The 21,220-nt window shown below is 40.7% G+C and overlaps 1 long non-coding RNA gene across 1 annotated transcript in view; it reads right to left on the reverse strand.

The window, feature by feature from the left end:
- Window positions 1–918: 918 nt before the first annotated feature.
- LOC135410126 (uncharacterized) overlaps window positions 919–21,220 on the reverse strand; it is an 80,840-nt gene continuing 60,538 nt past the window's right edge. Inside the window, exon 4 of the long non-coding RNA XR_010428527.1 lies at window positions 919–1,191. This is a non-coding gene — a long non-coding RNA (uncharacterized LOC135410126). The remainder of the gene's footprint in view (window positions 1,192–21,220) is intronic.

Here is a 21,220-nt window from a genome sequence, read left to right on the forward strand (position 1 = left end):
AGAGAACAGTTGCTGGCACTACCAATAATATATGTCTGCCTGCTACCAGCAGGCTGGAAAGCAGCGTAAAAGATGGATTCTAGGGAGGAACTTCCTCCCACCACAGAACTTCGGTGGGACATAAAAAATGCACACATTTTTGACAGCATGCGAGCAGGTAAGAGTACTTGCTCCCTGGAAATGAAATGCTAAAACAGCAGAGAGGTGCCATAATCCTGCCCTGCATTCAGATGTTGTGTAAATTAGCAAGGGGTTTCAGAAGGTGCCTCATTACCCACAGCAGAAGGAACCAATGTGCTACATCCACAGCATAGATTTAAGGCAGATTTGAACACTTAAAATAGAAAAATATCTGCCCTCTGAATTTATGGTGCTCTATCTCCCTTATTTTTCCCATTTTTAGACTTCAGCTGACTACCTAGGGTGCCTGATTTAGGCTTTCTAACTACTATCACATCCAAAATCTTCAGTGATTCAGACTGCTACTGACAAATCCTGGTTCTTTGTACAGTCACTGGAGAGAAGCAATTTCCATGCCTAAGTGCAGATCTGACTAGGACCCATCATTGTATTTTCTGTTTTATCTCCACAAGCAGGAAGAACAATAATTCTGAAGCACTGAGAAAAATCTTTTCTGCCTCCCTGGGTCTCATCTGTCATGGTTTCCCTAGGAAGAAGACAAGAAGAGGATCACATATTTTATTTTTTTCTATGGGTTTTGTTTGCTTCAAAGATTGAACTGAGTTTTCTTTTTCTTTTTTGTCGTAGTTGAGGGGCCCAAGAACATGAGTGGCTCTTCTCTTGAGCCCATTTCAAAAGTATTTTAAGTGCAGGAGCATTGTTGAATAATTTTTTCACAAGATTCTTCGTGAGCGTATAGAAATTAAAAATCAGTTCTAAAAGAGTACACAGCAGCGGTATGATAAAAATCTTTTTAACTGAGTCATTTAAGAGAAGATATTTACCTACTCCTTATCTTGGTGACCAATTTATTTGCATCCAGGCACTTTACCACAGTGCATTTTTGGGGTTAAAAAAAAAAAAGTCACATGAGAAGAACTTGAAATCTTCAGAACAAAACACGCTCAGAAACTGCACTGGGAGGCAGGTTCTCTGCTAGGTGTAGCAGCTCCAAATGGTGAAACAGCAGAAGTCTTGAAAATCATGGGCAGTTTTTCTGTGATTACACATCTGAAAAAGAACAGCAAAGAAACTGAGAAAGGCTTTGAACTCTACCTTTGCCATAGTGATCTCTATTTTCACTGTTATTAAGCTTAAGTTTGAATGTGTACATTCTGAGCGGGGCATTTAATGATAACTATCTGGTAAACATTAAGAAAGGAAATAGCATGAGTGGACAGTGAAACTCAACTTGGTATTTTATCAGGTGTTCTAACTAAAGCCGTAACCTCAGAGATGAAAATAAAAGAAACAGTGGAATGCATGCAGAAATCAAAACAGAGGATAAACCAAAAAAAAAAAACGTTAGGAAATGATTCGAATGAGAAAGAGGCTGTTATTGTACTGAGAAATCAGAGGCTGTTTTGTAACATTTATCCTCTGTCATGGTACATAAGATCTGTCATGTACATGTTGTGTACCTTATTTGAATGGTCCTCTAAAATCACTCGTGCTGTTTCATCAAGTAAAACATGAAAAAGGGAATAAGAAGGGAATGAGATGTCAGCATAGTACTATGAACTGAAACTCATTTTTCAGCATATTATAGGAGAAGACATGGCACCTGAAAATCTATGAGATAATGCAAATTAGTTTTGAAATAAATATCATTAATGAAATACTTATTAGACTATATGAGCCCTGGGAAGTCAGCATTGACATAATGCTGGAGGTTATTTTACCAAGTTGATAGACTGCAATGATTATCAAATGTGTTCAAGAAAATGGAATCCTGTATTTAGTCATTCCCATACAGAATCTGATTAGTTTTTAGAGCTCAGGCTTGATTATCTTGATTTCATTAAGTAAAAAACACCACAAAATTAACAGACACTTTGAACCATCAAATGATTTTTTTTTCCCCTGTGGTCTCAGAGTGGGTGTCACATGAGAAAGCAACATAAAACTGACAAAGACATTGATTCTTCTTCATGAGATTTGCACAGGATTTGTTGACCATCTTTTGGCTGTGAAAAAGTTGTCAGATGCACTTTTTTCTTGAGCTTCTGTTTATAAGAACATGTGAAAGATGGCATTATACTGAGGGAAAGGGTTTAAACTTCTAGATAAATACAAGGGAAGACCTTGTGTACATGGAAATGGTGGTGGTGCATCTCATTTAGACTCAGATTGCTTGTAGAATTTCTCATTAGGGTACGTGGTGCCCTTTCAAAACCAGAAAGACATGCTATTATCTAGTGTTAAGAACCTGTGTTGCATCAATCTTTCTCTTACGTCCTTGGGTAAAAATTACGTTTAGTCTGAGAATGTTACCTGGTAAATAGATCGTTTCTGCTTACTGCAGCTAGTAGTCTTGTTGAGTATACATCTGAAAGACTACATGGATTTATAGATGAGGAGATATTAAAAATTATTTATATATAGTAAGATTTTCAAAAGCTGTCTGGACATAGTCCTTCTCTAAGTGTCCCTCCTTGAGCAGGGTGGTTGGACAAGATAATTCCTCGAGGTCCCTTCCAACCTGTGATTCTGTGATAGCATCACAACAGCTGATCATTGTCTTTGCTCAGAAAACAACAGCTCTTGTCACACTCTTATGATGAAAATAGTAAAAATGTGAGCCTTAAATTAAGTGTCAATCCTCCCTTTTAATATAGAGATGTCAACCTTCTTGCAGATAGCTACTTGGTGGTGGTTGTAAGTTTGATTAGTGTCAGCCAGTACAATCTGGGCTGATACTACATCCTAATGAAACTTAATGAGCCCATTTCTCATTTATGCCCTAAACATCTGACATAGCTTCACAGAATGCTGTGAAAACGTCATATTTATGTTGTGTGCAGATGTACTTTGGGATCCAGTGTGTCTCTCCACCATATGTAAACTTTTGAAAGGGTAAGCAAGCATTCCTTCTGCACACGCCCAGGTCTGTTGGTATGTGTGGCAGCTGTAGAGCTGTTGCCCTGGAAGGGCCAGTCTGCCTTGTACTACTGTCACTGTGAGACTGGAGTTCTGCCAGCACCCACATTGCCATGAAGGCTGGTGGGTACACGAGGAAAGTAAGATCCCAGAGTCTCTCCTTCCCACAGCTCCCCCACACAGGTCTTTACAGAGCTGAGGCTCGGCTTTCAAAGCAGAGTAATTTAAAAAATACTCTTTGGATAACCATTTTAGTGCCTAACATTGACAGTTATTAATCACAAAAGTCCTCTAATGGAGGCATGCAGGAGAAACTGGAACTGAACCCAATCAGGTATTATATTTTAACTATACAGTATCAGCAACCATTTTGCTCATGGTGATTTTCTTTGTTCTTTTCCATATGATATTTGCAACTGTCACAGCTCAAAGAGACTTCAAACAACTAACATGCCATATAAAACTTAATTTTTGAAAAGTATATTTCATTGAGGTTCCAGATTGCAAAGAGAAGATGGTCATAGATTTCACAAACATCATGCAAATAATTCTTTCCATTTTTCTGCTACCTATGATGTTGGTAAAAAATAGTAGCATTTCTGATTGCCACTGGGAAGAAAGAGTAGTATTTTAGGAATTTTTTTGAAAGTGTTCTATTTTCCCCCTATTTCTATTTTTGTGGGACAAATTAAATATAGTTGGGGTTTAGAACAGGAAAGTGTTTTGATATGTGAATGTTGGTGCTATACTCCGCAATTATCAGCTTGTTCCAGGTAAGTTCTTCTTGAGGACTTTTACCACCCTGGAATAGGAGACTTCAGCAAACTGCATTAGCAAATGAACATTTCATGTACCTGCACTTTGTCACTTAACCAGAAGTGAAGACAGTTCTGCCTTCTTCCCCCAGCTCCTACATTCTCCTTATCTTTGGAATCCTGTACCTCAAAAATACATGGACATCTGTGCAGTGCTGATTGCAGCTAAGTGGTTGTACTGTGTTTAAATGTGGTATTCTTGGTGGTTTGAGTTTTCTGGGGGTTTATATAGAGGAAGAGCCTAGTTTCAGCATGGCCCTAAGAAACCATTGTTTTTAAGAATGTTACTGCCTATTGCTGCTGTAAAGAATACAAGAGGAGGATGCAGCAGTGAAGGCTTTTATCAATAATGATAACTGCTTTTCATTTATATTTCTGAAATCTAGGTTGCATACTATTTAACGTAGTGTTCTGATACATGTTCCAACTCCCACATGGAAATAGCTACTCCCAGTACTGATGCAGTGAGCTGCCTACACTTACAAATACATCAGCTGATCTTGTGTTTTCCTGCAGGATGCTTTTAGTAGGCATGAAGAAATGATGTACAGACTTGTCATGGGCTTTCTGAGTGCACTTCTATGTCCACATCTATGAGCACTTCTATGGCTAGCCAGTCTGTCTGGCTAGCAAGGCCATATTCAGCCTGATTTCTTGTCTTACATGTAGTTTTGCCATATTTCTTTGACCAATGGGCAAGCAGGAGCCTTTCACAGACTCTTGGGACATCGTTTCAAGTTATTTCTTAGTAACTAGCAATCTGTTTCCGGAGCTAGAGGTGGTCTAAACTGAGTTCCAAAGTGACCATTAATTTTGTCTCTTTCAAGTAGAGCCAATGATTATTTTTTCCCTCTGAGTGCACACTTGCATATCTTTACAAACAGGGCACTGTTAGATTTCTATCCTGCCATAAACTCCAACTTAATACCTCATCTGTTACTGACCTGAAGTGAACTCCGAGGAGAGGGAACAGTAATAAAGCAAAACCCAGCAAACAGTGTGAAGCTTTTGTAAGATCTTATATAACTGAATTGGCTATATTGGGAACTTGTCTTTGGTTTTAATTATAGATTTAAGGGTGCACTTATCGGGCTCTGTGCCATCTCTTTGCCCCCTTCCTTCACTCTCGATTTGCTTCATATAATGAGCAGCCACTACAAAAAGGATATTTTTCCCCCTTCTATTTAGGAAGAGGACATGCCAACAAAAGTTCACTCGGGAATGGGGAGGTCTAATGTGTTAATTGTCTCATGTGTCATTCTGGTCTTGGGCTTCAGCCTGGTCCCTCCAGAAGGTTTCAAAGACCAGTTGTAAGAGCCCAGCAAAAATGTGTAGTGTCCCAAAACTGGTCAATATTTCCTCCCAAAAGCTGGGGTTGAGTGACAAGTACCTCTTTGAATTTGCAGAAGAGTGTCAAGAGAATGACAATCCCCAAATCTACCAAAATCTCTCTCTTGCATCTATATCCCATAATATACAAAAACTACTTTCAGAGAAGCAAAGCCAGAGCAGATGCAAAGCATCGAGGTCTTGTGAGGGCCTCATGAAATATTAATGAAACCTGAGTTGAGATTTGAGGAAATAGGACTTGGATGCTCAAAAAAATTTAAAATATCAATAAGTCAATTTATGCTGCCTAAGCATCACTTCTCAATCTTTAACTCAGTTTTCCTGATGAGTTCTACCTCTCAGAGCATCTGCCATATCAATTGTTACAAGTGTATAGGGAGAGAAGCCTGTAAAGCAATAGAGAAGCTGCCCTGCCGAATTACTTGGCCTGCGCCTTAAAGGGTAGACACCTGATGCCTCATTTGAGGGGTCCCAAGCTCAGAAATCAGGTTTCTGAATCTGTTGTTCATATCAGAAGCCAGTCTCCTGAAGGGCTAACTGGAATTAAGTGCCTTGCCACATCCAAGAAGGTGATGATAGACCTGGTGACTATACCCCTGCTCTAGCTTAGATGTCTTCAGCTTTTTGTCTCAGTCTTGTGAATGGCCAGTAGGTAGTAAAATCAGCTAAAAGGTGTCACAGTGTGAGCTGAATTCCTCTAAGTCAGTGAACTGAACAGTCTTAGTGTCCACTGGCCACAGTAACTAGAGGCAGTCTGTTATGTAAGGATAATAAAAGCACTGGGGAGGAGAGGAGAGCAGGATACCTGAGCAACTCAACATAAAGGCAGCCCAGATCTGCTAAGGCTGGCCTGCAGCCTAGAGCTAAAAAACTCTGTTTGTCTTCCTGTTGCTCTAAAACCTGGGTAAAACAGAGCAGGGGAATTAAGAGTTCTCTGTTTTAACAGCTTTTTTTTTTGTCCTAGAAGGCTCATAATAGTTCATCTCTTAAATTGAAAATGTAATGGCATAGCTCCTGGTTACCCTTTCACTGATATCAAGTTAGAAATATTGCTAAGGACAGCAAAACTTTGCAAAAATGGCGAATTTGATTCTCCTTTGCAGTAGACTACTTCTTACCAGCCCTGTGACCTTCAAAAAATTTGTCATTCCAGAGAACTGTACATTGTGCTGACACATGAAATTACACAAAAGACTGCTCTTAATGAAACTGCTGCTGAACAGACAGAAAGTTTCAATCCTAAGGCCTTACAGAAGACACTGCAATACATAGTCTAGGCTCTCTGGTTTATACAGGTGTGCATCCTCTGTAGCAGAAGTAGGTGTGTTCATCCTTGCTCCCAACTCACAACTGATATCGCTGCATCCAGTTTTGCTTTCCTTTTTTATGCTTTTTCCCAGGATGTGACTCAGTGCTTTTCAGCAAGCAGAGCCTTTGTCTGCATCATTCTCCCTGCCAATCCTTTACATCACCTGCTTGATCCAGAGTTGGGAGTGACTCATTTTTCTCATTCAAACACATGTGCACACAATGAGCTGTCTCCAATCTAATGGCCCTTCACAGAAACTTATATGTAGGGTCATGATTGTGTTTTGTTGCAGATGCCCAGTGCCCATCTGTAGAGGACAGTCTCTGTCTGTCTCAGGATTTATATTGTTCTGAATGCTTTAAAAGCTTTGCAAGTGAAAGCAAATGATTTATTTTTTCCCTTCCTCCCTCACTAGCTAATTTTGTATCTATTATTTACTGTGGGAAAGCTATGCCAAATAAACAATCTCTGCATTTTGTTCTGAGGCTGATTTCTATCCTAAACTGTTTACTGAAGTGAGCTTGAACCTGTATCTGGAAAATCTGCACACTACTCACTCACCACCTTACCTTAGTTCTTTGCCCCATATATGATGATACAGTTTTAATGAATTCTCTTAAACTGCATAGAAACACTTGTGGTGGGCTAAGTAACTAAAATTTATATATAAATGATTGAAATTAACACCTATATAATGCAGACACGTGAACTTGTCCACCTCTTCTTTTGCCCTGTTAGAGTCAATGGAAAGATGCAAGCACTTCCCAGTAGTAATTTGGCTCAACCCGAAATGGACAGCTACCATAGGTCACATAGCTTACAATTAGGAAAAGACAAAGAAAAACAGCTTTGGTGCAGATGTCTATATTTTGTAGGTGTCTATTGTTATGGCGCCTTACATAAATTAAAGGTAGTAAACTCGCTGGTGAACAGAGCAGAGATGCTGCAAACCAGAGATTCAGGAATTACCAAATAGGCAAATTACAACATTATCACAAAATAATGTAATTTTAGATTTTATTTCCTCTGCTTAGTGTTCAATTAACCTTAGCCTTAGGTATAGGCATCTCTGTATCTACTTCCACAGTTACACAGCCAAGCAAAGTTATGTACTGCTAGAATAGAATCATGGAATTACTTAGGTTGACAAAGACCTTTAAGATCTCGAGATCAAACCTTTAACCTAGTGCTGCCAAGCCCACCACTAAGTCATGTCCCTAAGCACCACGTCTACATGTCTTAAATACCTCCAGGGGTGGTGACTCCACCACTTCCCTGGGCAGTCTGTTCCAGTGCTTGACAATCCTGAAGCATTTTTTCTCAATACCCAATCCAAACCACCCCTGGTGCAACTTGAGGCCATTTCCTCTTGTCCTATTGCTTGTTTCTCGGGAAAACAGATCAAACTCCACCTCACTACAACCTCCTTTCAGGAGCTGTAGAGAGAGCAATAAGGTCCCCACTCAGCCTCCTTTTCTCCAGGCCAAGCACTCTCAGTTTCCTCAGCCACTCCTAAAAAGACTTGTGCTCCAGACCCTTCACCAGCTCTGTTGCCCTTCTCTGGACATAATCCAGAACATCAATGTCTGTCTTGTAGTGAACACAAGATTTGAGGTGAGGCCTCACCAGTGCTGAGTACAGGGGGACAATCACTGCCCTGGCCCTGCTGGTCACACTATTGCTGATACACGTCAGGATGCCATTGGCCTTCTTGGCCACCTGGGCACACTGCTGGCTTGTGTTCAGCTGACTACTGACCAGAACCCTCAGGTTCTTTTTTACCAGGCAGATTTCCAGCCACTCTGTCCCAAGCCCATAGTACTGCATGGGGTTGTTGTGACTGGGTGCAGGACCCAACACTTGGCTTGTTGAAACTCATGCAATTGGCCTCAGCCCATCAATCCAGCCTGTCCAGATTCCTCTGCAGAGCCTTCCTGCCCTCCAGCAGATCAACATTCTGCCCAGCTTGGAGTCATCTGTAAACTGACTGAAGATGCATTCAATCCTCTCATCCAGATCATTGATAAAGACAATTAACAAGACTGGACCCAGTACTGAGCCCTAGGGAACACCACTACCGACCATCCAGCACGTGGATTTAACTCCATTCACCACTAGTCTCTGTGCCTGGCCATCCAGCCACTTTTTTATCCATTAAGCAGTGCATCTATCCAGCCATGAGCAGCTAGTTTCTCCAGGAGAATGCTATGGGAAATGATGAAGACTTTACTAAAAAGCTTTACTAAAGTCCAGGTAGATGACATCCACAGCCTTTCTCTCATCCAATAAGCGGGTCACCTTGCCACAGAAGATCAGTTCAGTCCAGCAGGACCTGGCTTTCACAAACCCTGGCTTTCACAAACCCTGGTTATGCCTGATCCTCTGGTTGTCCTGTACATGCTGTGTGATGGCAATCAAGATGATCTGCTCTACAACCCTCCCCCACACTGAGGTTGGGCTGACAGGACTGTAGTTCTCAAAATCCTCCTTCTGGTCCTTCCTGTAGATGGGCATCACACTGATCAACCTCCAGTCAAACGAGACCTCTCCAGTTAGCCAGGACTGTTGGTAAATGTTGAAAAGCGGCTTGGTGAGCTGTTCTGCCAGCTCCCTCCATACCCTTGGGTGGATCCTATCCAGTCTCATAGACTGTTGATTCACAGACCTTTCCGACAGCTTCTCAGAGCTGTGGGAAGGATCAGGAAAGAGGTCGATAGCTACACTTACCAATGGCATGATTGTCCTGGAAGAACTGCGTTAGCAGGACTCAGATCAAAGAGGCTGAATATATCTACAGACACCTATTCTGATATCCTAAATGGATGTGGGATAGCAATGGAAGAATGAGAAATATTAGGGCAACAGCTTTTTTCATGGGGTCACCAGGATATTGGATAGAGTAGTGAGATGACTTTGACCCTTCCTATCAGGAAACATTCCCATATTATCCTATCTCACACATCTTCTCTGCTCGTCCTTTGCATCAGCATGAACTAATTGTAATGTCAGTGATACTGTACTGCGCTCAGGCCCAGTGGAGGGGACCCAAATTCTGGACCCTAAAATGTCAGCAGCAATGAAAGGAAGACCGATATATTCAGGATCCCAGAAAAACTAACAGAAGGGAGCAAGGTTTTGTAGAAATACTTAAATGATATCTCAGAGACCCAAGTATATCTGCTTCCCACTTCTGTCTCTCAACAACCTGAGGAGAATGAGCTGCGAGCCTGTATGTAGAAAATAAACCTTGACAGTTTATCAAACTTGAATTTATCAGGTTGAATTTTGATGATGCTCTGAACCAGGCTGGGGCAAATTTCTCACTACTTGTTTTGTAAAAGAACCTACTTTGCTTGTCTTTGTACTCTAGGGACTTGTTGGGGTTCCCCTGTGTGAGCCATTGGTAATGCATTTTGGTACTGTTCTAGGAACAGTCCAGAAGGCAGATGGCATTTCATAGCATGACAGTCTTGCTGCCTTATTCCCTAAGTGGCATGTCCTGTACTGGCCTGATGACAACATGTCCTGCCGAATCACTGGGGCACAGAGGATGGGGTGATCTTCTGCTGGGAGGAATGTCCTGGCCAAAAGACACTGTTTTCAATGCGCCACTCCCCCCATCCAAGGGTGGCCAGAGGTAGAGAGTGCCTTTCATTTCCCTGCTGCCCTTTGTGCAAGGCAGGTCACAGACTACTGCTTGTGTTACTTAACATTTCAATACCTCCAGGCAATTTTTTTTTCTCCTGCTTAGAAGACTGTCTTTCCTTTAATCCATTTATTCCTGATCTGCCTTTCCCCTAGTCCTCATGCTAACTGAATACTGTAAAAAATCTGCTCTTATTTATTGCTAAAACAATTTCATTTTTTCATAACAAACAAAAAAAAGGGTGGCACAAAGTTATCCAGCTCTTGTTCTATGCCTTTTTTTTTTGGGAAGCATGGAATATTTCAGAAATTCTTCTAGCTGATTAAGTGTAAGCCTTAAAGAGAGTGCATAAGAGAATCTCACCTTTTTCTGTTCTTCCAGCAAAAACTTGTTTTCATGGTGATAGCAAGAATGAGGACTCTCTCAGTAGAGCAGTTTGGAGTAATGAAGGCAGACACAATTGAAATGAACCAGCATAACATGGCCTTTGTTCATTTAATGTCACATTTTTCTGCTTCAGGTTTTAGTCCTTTTGTGATATGTAAAATATTACTTTGTGACTGTATCTCGATTCCATGCAGATATTTTCAATTATAAAATAGGATAACATAAACCCCTATGAATAAATCTAATGAGTATTAATATAAGATTGTTTTCCCTTACCTGAAATTCTATGAGGAGGGAAGACAACTGAGAGACATGGAATGGAGTAATAAAAGACAAATGTTGTGAATTTTTTTTCTGTTTCAAGAAATCTTTTGGGTTTGCAATATTGCATATTGGTACCAAACTCATGGGGTATTATGGCATGGAAAACCATCTCTGTAAGAGGCCTCAGAACCACAGATCTTAGCAGGAAATGTTGCTTCAGTTGCTGCAGTCCTTTTTAGAATTTACTTCTTGCTAGTACCTTTGTGGCATGTTTGCGATAGACCTTTCAGTGTCATTTCTCCAGACTCTTGAGAAACCAATCACCGTTGAATAGGACCATAGCAGTACAGCTGGACACTAATTTTAACAGCTGTATTTGCAGTTCAAGGCAAGAGAAATCATACAATGGTTTGAGTTGGAAGGGACCTTTAAAACTCATCTAGTTCCCACTCCCCTGAAATACACAGGGACATCTTCAACTCCATCGGGTTACTCAGAGCCCCATCCAAACTGGCCTTGAATATTTCCAGAGCTGGGTCTTCTACCACCTCTGTGGGCAACCTGTTCCAGTGTTCACCAACCTAATCATAAAAAAAATCTTAAATACCCTGTTTCAATATTGGTTTGTGAGTCTTACACTTTACAGCCATGCATCAGCATATATGATTCTGTTCTGAGAAGACAGCAAGACCTGAACTCACTGCATGGTTTTAAGATTAGGTACCCAAATGGCCATACCATTGAATGCTCACTTCCACTCCCTGTGACTTTGCTATCACTGAAAGTTTCCCAATTAACCACAAGTTGTAAAAGTGTGAGTCTACTTTTATAAAGTTGCAAAGAAGAGAGGGGGAAGAGAGAACAACTTCTCAAAGGACCTGTCAGTGTACCTGGCCTCAGTGAACCCACTCCATGGGGGTTCATTCCTGGGATGCGCCCACAGGGTCTGCTGACCCCAGCCTTGCCACCTGTGGTAGTGTGTGGGTGAGAACATCTGTCCTTCATAAATGTGGTGAGACCACCAACTGTTCCCAAAGGTCAGTGAACACAAACCTTGAGATAGCTGTAGGTATTCCTCTCCACTGACCTACATGATTTGGTCTTGTGACCTACTGCTTTTGTTCATTTTTTAGGTTATAAAATATGCTTATCCAGCTTCTATAAGCAAGTGTGCAAATCTAAGAGTTGCAGTTCTAGAAATCCACTTAAAAATGCCAATTAAAGTGCTGCTAATCAACCTTCTCCTGCCTTTAAGCACCTGAAACCTTCCCAACATACTTAGAGGTGCAGGATTGCACATCCCATTATGAACCTGCTTTGCTAGCCTGGCACACTAGCTGGATTTTTAAGGTACTCCATGAAGATCATAATCCTCTTCTTTCTGGGAGTAACTTCATTACCCCAGGGAAGCAGCTGAGTCAAGATAGTGCCAATATTTCCATCACAGTGTTAGCTCTTTTTTTCAAGTCTTCATGAAAAAGAAGTCATTTTGTCCCATAATTAAGAACCAAATAACTCCTCATGGCAGCAGATTTTGTTTATGATTTTCACACAAATATTTTTGACAGCGTTGACATTTTTACAAGCATGACTAACTACACATTTACCCAGTTGTTCTTTTTTTTTTGGCACTTAAATGTGCTAAAGATAATGTCAGCTAAAGAATTCCAAAGTCTGGCAAGAAGCTTACTACATGCCAGGGACTGTTTTCATTTATTTTAAAAGACAAGTAGATGGCCAAGATACTGAATTCAAAATGACATCTGCTGAGTTTGCATCTTGGTGACTGTGACAGGACATTCTTGTCATAGAAAACTTTTTCAGTAGCTGGTTTCATTCAGCACTTTGCCCTGTGCTTTCTTTGCCGTGTTGGGTATGGCACAAATTTTACAGCTTTGGTTCCTTTCTCTGTGAAATGAAGTTCATTACCTACTTCGCGGGAGTGTCTGCAGCTTTAATTATTAGTACTTATGAAATGCTGAGGGAGGAAGGGACTTTATAGCCTGGAAAGGACAGGAGGGTGGCTGCACACAGCACGGGTATATATGGGGCTCACAATTCTGCATGTACATGGCTTTACCTGGAAACCAGTTGAGGACACAGATACCTTCATTCACCTGGAAATGTATTCATGTACCTTCCTGCAATATGCATCCTGTTCCTTGTGAATGCCATTACTTTTCAGGAATGTATTACTGACCCCACAAACCTTCCGTCACTATACCCTGGTGCCACCTTTAGCTCTCTCTGCCCCCTTCAATATCTTCTGCTTTTTAGTATGCCAGTATTACACTCCTGCTGAGCAGCTGCCTGTTTGGCATGACTCATGCCAGACATTTGGCTATTTTGGACAAATGGGGATAGGCTATTTATCCCAAATAGCTGCCTGCCTTGGATAGCACATTGTCCTGAATAATGGAAGCACTATCAACCTAAAAATCCTTTAGAATTCTTCTGCCTGCACCCACATATCATAGCAAAGAAACCAGGAAACATGCAAATAGCTATTAATGCAGCAGATGACGAGACACTCTTTTGAAATGACAACTTGGTTTGACTTGGTTGCACCCCCACCAGAGGCAGGACAACCTGTCCTGGTTTCAGGGTCTGGCAGTTACTCCACAGCTCTGTGCCCCAACACTTAGGAAGCTCTCAGAAAAGGTGCAAGTACCCTGTGACTTCCCTAGAACTATTGCTGGTTCCTGGCTCCCCAGTGGCAGGCTTGCCATGAAAACGTTTCTGAATATTTTTTTAAGCTCTTGATTCACACATCAGAAACAGCAACTTTGGGTTTGAAAATCTACAGAGCATGTTCTGCCTAGAGAAACAAAAAGCCATACATTTTGTGTAGAAATAGGACTTTGCGCTGTTTACCTGGGGATGGCTTGTCAGAATATGAAATTCAAGGGGTGTCCTAGGAGTGTATACTGTCTCAGGCACAGATGAAGGGGACTTGAAAGAATTTTCTGTCTTGACACAGACCCTCCTGGGAGAGCTTTTTTATTCTGCTTTTGCTTTTTTTTTTCCCTGTTAGGTTTCCCAATCTTTTAATGGACCCATTGTAATTTATAGTAGATTCTTGCCCAATGATGAATGATGTAGTTTGTTAATGATGGATTTGGTTACAGTGTGTGTGTGTTGTAGAGTGAGAGATGATTTTATCTTCTTCTGATGGAGGACTCGGGTTACCAAGAAGTCTTTACAGCTCTTTATCAATCCACCAGTGGAGCCACCATTTTAAAATGTGGGATTTTTCTACTTTCTCTTCTAAATCTTAGTGAATTTTAAATCAGCTTTTAAAACTGATTGTTTCAGAACACTGTTGTGCTATAGGCATATATGTCATCATTTTCATTGGTCTAATTTCCATTGGTTTCAATGTGTGATGGGAAGAGGGTTGGGTATGAAAATCTATCTCAGGTCAGACCTGGAGAGATAGATATATAGATGGACCAACAGCAGGGCCAGTGCCCTTAGTGAGCATAAGGTCGAGCTGGTAATAGCTAGTGGTGGTAGCTAGCTGAGGGAATCGGTGGTGAATGGAAGGTTCTCACATGGATTAACCTGCCAGGCTTGTTTTTGGAATCTGTTCTACATTCACTTCAATGGCATATGGGCATCCCTCCCTTCACCATCTTGCTTGAACAGTTTTAATTTATTTTGCTTGTGTTTGGGAAAATATGTTTTACATTTCTAACATCCTTCATAATTTCATGAGATTTAGTGTGTTATTTTATGTTTTAACCAGTAGGGTATCTTTTTTGTTACATTTGTAATCTAATTGAGAACTATGACAATTTCCTATCAAATTAGATCCATATAATTTGGATATATGTATATGTAGTTAATTTACTAATGTTCACTAGCATTATTCAGTCCACTGATTTTTCTCTTGTAAACAATTTTTTAAAGGCAATTTTATTAAAATTGGCTAATTTTTTATTTTTTTTTTTTGTGCAAAGGGATGGGGGGAAAAATCTTTGCCTGCTAAATCCTTTAAAGTTTTTGCTTTAAAATATGAAATTTGTAAATGAAAATGTGGTATTCAATGACACTATTTTGCAAAGGTGTATGAGATCTGCCACAATCATCTGTTTGCCCATGACAATAACCAGAAGAGTTCTGTATCTCTCATCGCTATCTTTTTTGGCACAAAGGTTACCAGTATGCTACACCCAATATAGAATTTTCAAATTTTGAAACATTTTGTTATTATAGTAATGGCTATTGCCATTCCTAACACATACACTGCCAGAAGGTTTAAAAAATTTATGCCTTGGTTGATGCAAAAAAAAAAATGGGGGGGGAGGGGGGAAAAAAAAACAAAGGTCAAAACTTTTAAAATGTCACTTCTTCTACAGTTTTGCATAGAAAATACATTGAAGCAGTGGGAGGGCTCCTTGCCCATAGAAACAGGCTGTAAGAAAAGAATGTTATCCTGCTGCTGTAGTTTCCACTTTCACTGGCAGCTGCGGGCTGAGCAGAAAAGCACTGTGGGAGCCTATTGTTACCCCAGCTGGGTAATAGTTTTCTTATTTTACAGTCAGCAACCGAGGGGGGTTGGGGTGTCTCAGCAAAGTGCCTGAAAATATAACTCCTGCAAACAGATCACTTTCTCCTTCACTATGAGAAAGAGGGATCCATAAATCTTTTATTTCATTTGGTTCCTCTACCAAGGTAATTAACCACTTCAAACAAAAGATGGACTTATTTTCCAAACAAATTTACGCTGCACGGAAATGTTGCCCTGAAAGCTGTAAAAACCCAGATCTTTAATGGAAAGTTCAATAATCATCTTCTCTCTTTTTTCCTTTTTTTTCTTTTATTTTGTATGAAATCTGATTGCTGAAGAGCAAATTTTGCAAGACTAAACCTGTACGTATGATAACCCATATTTTTACCAGAACAAAGTTTTGACAGGAGATGGAGGGGAGTAAACTTTGAAAAGTCTTTCTTTTCCTGACAAGGAAAGTGTGAGCACCCCTACAAAAGTGACATATATGATTTTGTGCTGAATGGTTATAGCTCGTAGGTTTAACTCTTACAAGATTGTAGGTTTCATGTAGTGCTGCCCTATCCAAGCAAGTGCAACTATTTATGTCACCACAAAAATTTAAGTTTAAGTTGGGGGGGGGGGAGGGTAATGACAAAACTATTTAGCTCAGCAGATTTTCCTCATGTCTTTCATTTCCTAACAATTACAATTTGCAAGATCAGCTGCAGAAGGAGACAAATCTTGCCTATGGTGGGAAAGTTGACTAGCTGAATGATTTATAGCCTCAACTTTTTGATAGCCTCAGGTGTCACCACAGTCCCCATATGAAATCCTGCAGAGCAGTCCATCAGTGACATGGAAAGGCAAAACACTGTCTGGTCAGCTGGATGAGAGTAAAGCTGTGGAGCCCAGTTGATGGGCGGGTGACAGCTGATCAGAAGACTATTTTGATCAAAGGACTTACCTGTTCCCAGGGCTTTTTCCTGCTGCAAATCCTTTGCAGCCCCTTGGAAAGAAAGGGTCTTTCTCCAAAATGAGGGCCATCTTGTAGCCATGTTTACTAACTAGGAACACTGAGTCATGCCTGGAACAAATGTCTCTTTCTAGAGGTAGTGCAGCTGGGTAGGCAAGAGGAGTACTTCCCTGCCACCCAACCTAGTCTCTGCAAAGGGCTCTTTCTCCATGTGGGGCTCACGCCAGAGAAATGCCTCAATCATGCCCAGGCTTCTTACATTAATGTACTTTGCTTTAATCTTGTAGCTCGTAGTGGTAGTGAAGTCACAATCTCACTGGGTTCATGTTGCTGAGCCTCTGATGCTGTTTGAAGCAGGATTACAGCTTCTTGCTTATGTTTTCCCACTCCTCCAGGCCTCAAGGCAGACAGAGTTACAGTTTCTCTCCCTTAATTGCCTTATAGTGTCTCTCCTCCATCTATGACACATAGTCAAGGCTTGCCTGACTGATCTGGCTGTCTGAGTTCATGTCATTAAATGCAGAGACATGTGTGATACATAAGATTGGGTTTGATGCTCTGCTGTTCCTTATTTTTCTTCAGTTCATGCATCTGTGATTTTTTTGGTTGGTGGAGACACTGCTTCCAGATTCTGCAGAGAAACCTTTTGGGAAGCACGTATACTAGGTGTATATGCAGCTGGGAAAGAGTCAGCTATTTGTATCATGGGAAGATGATGGGATGTTTGGTGGGAGGCCCAAGGTCAGGGCTCCCTGGAGATTGCCTAACACCGTCAAGGTCAAAGCTCAAAGCCTCAGGAAATCTGTGGCTATGCTAAAGTCACATCCATACTCTGATACTCACCACCATGCTGGCGGAAAACACCTCAGTCTCCAAATGGAGGACCTTACAGCAGGTCTCAGCTGCCAATGTTGAAGCTTTGTCCAGCACATATTCCTGGACCACACAACTGAGGTATAGATATAGCACGTCAGTTGTGGAGGGAGAAAGAGAGGTCTGAGACTTGAAAGGAAAAGAAGCCAAACTCCACACATTTTCTGGATTATCTTGGACAAATGCAATAGGCTGGATATTGTGGGAAAGAGTGATTCATTCCTTGCTTTCAAGACTTCCTCTGCAGATATTTTCAATGGAAAGAATGAACAGTGTTAAGTCTGGCATTTAGACCAATGACAACAACATTATTTCATGCACTTCTTACATCTGTCAGCATGGAGTCTTAGATCAAGCTGTGGCAGGTACTCCTTTTTACAGGCCCTAGGTTCAAGCCCAGTTATTAATCAAGCATGGTTTTGGGAAAGATGAATATTCATAATAGCGGGGTTGGGACAGAACTGAACAGGTCTTGTTGCAGACCCAAACCTTCATTCTGTATTTCAGGTTGAAGCGATTCTTGTCCTTTTCTCCACAAACTCTTGGCTCAGTTCTGTCAGGTAAGCAACCACTCTGTGGCATACCACAGACAATAAGAACCCAGTTTGGCTTTTATATCAGCCACACTCTGACTGTGTGAATCACCAGAAGTAGAACTTTGGGCAGGTTGATAAGGAGGTCAGTGAATTTTTCTCTTCTCAGAGAGCTGGACCGCTTTCCTACATAAAATCTCCCTCATGAATGAAGGAAAACTTGTTGCTGGGAGCTCACACCTGAGGGTCCTCTTGGTGGTACAGGATAATGGATCATGATCTGCTGGAAAGGGATGCAGAGCATCTACCCTACAGAAAATTTTGTTAAGATTTAAGGTCCAGTTTATGCAATACCTGTGAATCTTCCCCGTCAGAATTCTTTTGGCACTCTTCTAAATGTCTGAAAATATGTTGAAAGACTGCAAGACTAGAGTGTAGTCTGAGACTGACATGTCAGATGAAGCCCTTCAGTGCAAATATGCACGGTCATTGCAGTGAAATGGTAGACTACTCTGCTATGGTTAGTGGATTTTAAGTTAAGATGGTTCCTTATTTCTAAAAACATTTCCAGCTAGTTAAATAAATAACTGAGAAATAAATACAGGATACCTGTATATTAAGTATATACTCACAGCAGTGCTTCAGACTCCAGTACCTCTCTGACTTTTTCATTCTGGGTAGTAAGTAAGTCACTAATTTCAAAGACAAAATGACTGGATTTCTTGACCTAACCAAAATGTATAAGTGAAAGCGGGGGTGGAAGGAAAGACAGGAATGAGGAAATTTCTTATTTTATCACTTCAGGAAATGGGGTTAAATACATTACATAAATATACACAGATACATATACGGGTATACACAGACAACTTTTCCATTCATATTATTAATTTAACTTTGATCTCCATAGTTAATGAAAACCTTCTTCTGCTCTTTATGGGAATTGAAGGATTAATTAGAAATGCCACCAGCCTAGCTGAACACTTGCTCTTACCCCATGGATGCATGAGCTGGATGGCTAGCCAGACCAACAGACACACATGTAATCAGTGCTAATCAGAGACTAATAGTAGTCTCTAGGGCAAAGGTTACAGATCCCTTTGTGCTGCCTGCTCTATGTGCACAGAAGAAAAAACATAAGCAAGAAGGTGCTTACAGTCTATGGATACGTCTATCTGGATTTGTGTTCTGCTGATGCCACGAACTGAGCAGAAGCGGTTTTGCTATGGCTAACGAAGCACAAAGATGGAGCTGGAGAGTGTTTCTGAGGTTTCAGGTATGTTACTCCAGACTTGGCACCCCATCACCTGGGTTATGCCATTTTGGGTCAGGGCATGGAGACAGCTCATTTGCATCTGACTGCAAAACGGCCTGTAGCCAGTCCCCTGCACAGATAAAAGCAGGGTGGAGAAACAGATGGTGGAGCAGTGTGCCCAAGGCCACACAGGAGGTCAGCAGGAGAAGTAAGAGTGGAGCAGATATCCCTGTGTCCCACAACAATCATTCATCTCCTGAGCTCACTGCCTGGTCAGGCTTTACTAAGGATAAGGATATTTAAAGTCTAGGCAAAACTCCATCTATTTCCTCCACTGACACCTCTCTATGATCAGAGTCATTGAGTATTTGTGTCTGGCAGATCATGGGAAGGATGTTTTCTTTGATTCACTAAATTTTGTAATAAACTGCCAAATACAGTTAAAAAATCCAGCATCATTCCAAGAAGGACTAACTTCCACTGAAAGCTTTTGAAATTGTTCTCTACTCACATTACCTCAATAGGAAATGGCACCCTCATGGGCATCAGGCTTTGTCTCATCTGTCTCCAGCTACCTAGATGGACAATCTAAGCCAGATATCTATGCTTCTGCTAGAGCCAATGGAGAGACACAGGACCATCTATTTTAGATACCAATCTAGAGAAGAGTTGAATTGCCCAAAGTCCTTTTGTTATAGAACCATCTTAGGCAAGTAGTTTAGTCTGATAGCCAACTTCCAGATATGTGTTAGAAATAATGCTCTAACTTCAGTATGGCCAGGGTTTCACTCCTTGTTTTTGCCTGTTTATATAATACCTTGATCTTCAGCATGTAAATACTATATACAAATAGATGAAAACCTGTCTTCTAACTCACAAATACATGCAAGATTTTGAAAACTTGAACTTTGTGGGAGCCCAGCAATTCAAATGGAATTAGCCTCACTCATAAAAATGATTTGTCTGTTTATGTTTTGATTATTTGCAGGTTATTCACCCTTAAAGCCTTTGTCTTAACAATGGAAGGATTTAATAAAATTTAAGAACTTCCTTTAAAATATTTTTGCTTTTCAAGGTGAATTACGATATATTTATGTGGGAAGGTGCTTGTACCCCATGTAAAAACCTAAGGAGCACTGTTGACTTACAGAAGGTCTTTTCTGTTTGATAAAGTTCTGTGTGTACATAAAGCAGAAAACTAGTTTTAAAAACTAGAAATACAGTGCCTAAGTTGCACATTGTCTACTGCAATGTATTTTTATTTTGATAATACTGTAAAATTGCTAAGATTTTGCACTGATTTCATGTTAGGTGTTATAATGTAGCCACTCTGTATACTTGAAAATCACCCCTTCTTCAGGAGCACTTTTTAGTACAGTTTTTGGTTACTGTTTACTGCCGCTTTTTTATCCTTTAACTACAAGCCATTTCCTTAAATTACAGGGAACTCTGTTCAAGCTAGAGGAAATAAGATGCTGACTTTTAATCCAAAGTCTTTGGAGAAGACTCTTGTATTTGATAAGTTTCAAGCGTTTTTTGCCTTTTGGAGAATTGAATGGACTCAGTGGTCTCCCAGAAGAGCATTAGGTCTACTTATAAATTTTACTGAAAAACAGACTGACATTGAGGGTGGAAAACACCTACACAGGTTGCCCAGAGAGGTGGTGGATGCGCCATCCCTGGAAACATTCAAGGTCAGGTTGAATGGGCCTCTGAGCAACCTGAGCAAGGTGAAAATGCTCCTGCTCATTACAGTGAATTGGACTTTGGAGATCCCTGTCAACCCGAACTGTTCTCTGATTCTATGAACGAAAGGGCCCTTTAAATGGAGTTGAAATGTTGCTAATTATACAGTTTGACTGACATGACCAACGTCAAATATTTTATAACTTTCTCCCTTTTCCACAGTCTTCATGACCACAAGTCATCTTGAAAGTACATGTTTTAAATTATTCAGAGAAAATGATTCCTAGATATGTCTTTTCCCATTGTCTACAAAGGGAGTCTTGGGTGAAGACCTATAGATGTTCTTCAGGTTGGGTCAGAAAAATACAGGCCATATGAATTGGATAAGATGTTCCCAAGAATATTCCATAAAGCTTGGAAAGTCATTAGCCCCTTGTGGACAAGCTGAATATGATTTTTGTGTATCACCGCTGTACTGAAGTGTGACTGTTCAGAAACAGAATCATATCATGGTTTGGGTTGGAAGGGATCATCCTGTTCCACCCCATCTGCAATGGGCAAGGAACCTCCCACTAGA

Source organism: Pseudopipra pipra, chromosome 2, assembly GCF_036250125.1.
Source record: "Pseudopipra pipra isolate bDixPip1 chromosome 2, bDixPip1.hap1, whole genome shotgun sequence".
Taxonomy (NCBI): Eukaryota; Metazoa; Chordata; class Aves; order Passeriformes; family Pipridae; genus Pseudopipra; species Pseudopipra pipra.